This window comes from Etheostoma cragini, chromosome 21 (assembly GCF_013103735.1).
Source record: "Etheostoma cragini isolate CJK2018 chromosome 21, CSU_Ecrag_1.0, whole genome shotgun sequence".
NCBI classification, from domain to species: domain Eukaryota; kingdom Metazoa; phylum Chordata; class Actinopteri; order Perciformes; family Percidae; genus Etheostoma; species Etheostoma cragini.
In genome coordinates this window covers 8,162,275-8,165,247 of record NC_048427.1, presented here as the reverse complement: position 1 = coordinate 8,165,247, position 2,973 = coordinate 8,162,275, and positions in this window count along the sequence as shown.

Here is a 2,973-nt window from a genome sequence, read left to right as displayed (position 1 = left end):
TGAAAATGTTCCTGTTACTGTCCAAGTAAAATGGCTGAAGAAGACCTTTTTGAAGAATGTCAGTGTATTATGTCAAAGCCACAGTATAGTGTGTCAAAATAAGTCATAGTATATTATGCCGAAAAAAGTCATGATGTGGTATGTTGAAAAAAGTTGTAATATAGTGTATTGAAATAAGTCATAGTGTGTGTTGAAAAAATGATAGTATATTAGGATGTCGGAAAAAGTCATAGTATAAAATGTAAAAAAAAAAAACCTAAAAATGTCATAGTATAGTGTGTCATAAAAATCATAAAATATTCATCACACAGTATGTCGAAATAAGTCGTAACCTGTCATAGTATGGGTAAAAACAAGTCATAGTATAGTATGTTGAAAAAAATCATGGTGTAAGCAAACCGAAACAAGTAATTAAAATGTCACAGTATAGTATGTCGAAAAAAGTCTGAGTATAGTATGTGAAAAAAAAATCCTGAAAAAATGTTGTCTAGTATGTTGAAAAAAGTCCTAAAATAGACCACCCCAGTACTTCAATGGTTAGTGTATATATCATTAAGTCTCAATTCTAAAAACTGGTCCCAGGGTTCAATCCCATCCCTAGGCACTCTACTAACTTCCTTTTACTGTCTGAATAAAATGCCTCAAGAAAACCTTTTGGAAAATGTATAGTATGTTGAAAAAAAGGCATAGGATAGTGTGCCATAAAACCGTACAAAAAAGTCAGTTTATCGTATGTCGAAAAAAGTAATAAAAATGTCATAGTATAGTATGTCAAAAAAGTCAAAGTATAGGATGTTGAAAAAAAATTGTAAATGTGTCATAGTTTAGTATATCCAAAGAACTCACAGTATGGTATCTCGAAAAAAAGTCAAAGTATGTCAAAAAGTTATAAAAATGTCATAGTGTAATTTGTCGAAAAAGTCATAGTATAGTACATCGAAAAAAGTTATAATATGGTATGTCAAAAAACGTTGTAGCATAGTATGTTGAATTTTTTTTTTAAATGTGTTATAGTTTAGTATATCTAAAGAACTCACTGTATAGTATCTCGGAAAAAGTCAAAGTATGTCCAATAAATTTATAAAAAAGTCATAGCATAGGACATCGAAAAAAAATTCATAACATGGTATGTCAAAAAACGTTGTAGTATAGTATTTTGAAAAAAATCATAGTATAGTATGTCAAAAAATATTGAAAAGTCATAGAATAGAATGTCAAAAAAAATCATAGTATAGTATGTAGAAAAAGTCATAAATATGTCATAGTATAGTATGTCCAAAAAAATATTGAAGAAGTCACAGTATAGAATGTTGAAAAAAATCACAGTATGAAATGTAAAAAAAGTCATAAATGTGCTGTAGTATTGTCAAAGAAAGTTATAAAAACACAATAAAAAGTATGTTGATAAGTCTTGGATGCAAGGCACCGCAGTAGCTCAATGGGTAGGTTGTGTACCGCCTCAGTTCTAATCACAGTTTCCAGGGTTCCTTTTCAGCTTTTCCTGTTACTGTCCAAATAACATGGCGGAAGAAGACTTTTCTTAAGAATGTCAGTGTAATATGTCGAAGCCATAGTGTGTCAAAAAGAGTCATAGTATAGTATGTGAAAAAAAAGTCATAATATGGTATGTTGAAAAAAGTTGTAATGTAGTGTATTGAAAAAAGTCATAGCATAATGTGTCGAAAAAGTTGTTAAATGTTATTCTATAAATAAAACTCATAAAAATGTCATAGTATAGTATGTCAAAATAAACTCTTGGTATGGTATTACTAAAAAATCATGAATGTGTCATTATTTAGTACATCGACAGAAGTCACAGCATAGTATGTTGTAATATGTATGTAAGAGTGTGTGCGCCATGTTGGCCGAGTCCTGCGGCAGCCCGGGTTCGAATCCGATTTGCGGCCCTTTGCTGTGTGTCATCCCCCATCTCTCTCCCCTTTCATGTCTATCCTCTTCCCTTTAATAAAGGGAAAATAACCACAAAATAATCTTTAAAATAATAAATCAATGAATACGTATATACTAGTATAGTATGTAAAAAAAAAGTCATAAATAAGTCATAGTATAGTATGTCAAACAAAATCATGAAAATTCGTTGTGTAGTATGTTGAAAAAAAATTCTCAAAACAGACCACACCAGTAGCTCAATGGTTAGGGTATATAATAATAATAATAATAATAGTAATAATAATAATAATAATAACAATAATAATAATAATAATAACAATAATAATAACAATCACATGTTCCAGTGTTGGATCCCAACCCTAGGCACTTTACTGTCTGAATAAGATGCCTGAAGAAAACCTTTTGGAAATGTCATAGTGTAGTATGTTGAAAAAAGGAACAGTATACTGTGTCATAGAAAGTTATAAAATAGTCATCTTATAGTATGTTGAAATAAGTCATAATATGTTGTAGTATAGTATGTCAAAAAGTAATAGTATAGTATGTCAGCAAAAAATCATGACTGTGTCACATTTTAGTATATTGAAAAAGCTCACAGTATAGAATGTCAACAAAAGTCATAAAAATGTCATTGTATGATTGGTTGAAAAAAGTCATAGTATAGCATGTCGAAGAAAATCATGAAAAAGTCTCAGTATGTGACTTTTTTTTGTATGTGTAGTCACAATATGTTTTGAAAAAAGTTATAAAAACGTCATAGTATGACGTATGTTGATATAGTCTTAGATGCATGGCACCGCAGTAGCTCAACGGTGGGTTGTGTACCGTTAAAGCTCTATTCTAATTATAGTTCCAGGGTTTGATACCAGCCCTGGATACTGAAAATATTCCTGTTACTGTATAAATAAAATGCCTGAAGAAAAGCTTTTTTAAGAATGTCAGTGAAATATGTTGAAGCCAAGGTCAAAGTATGTCAAAAAAGTCATAGTACAGTGGGTACGGAAAGTATTCAGACCCCTTTAAATTTTTCACTCTTTGTTTCATTGCAGCCTTTTTCCAAAA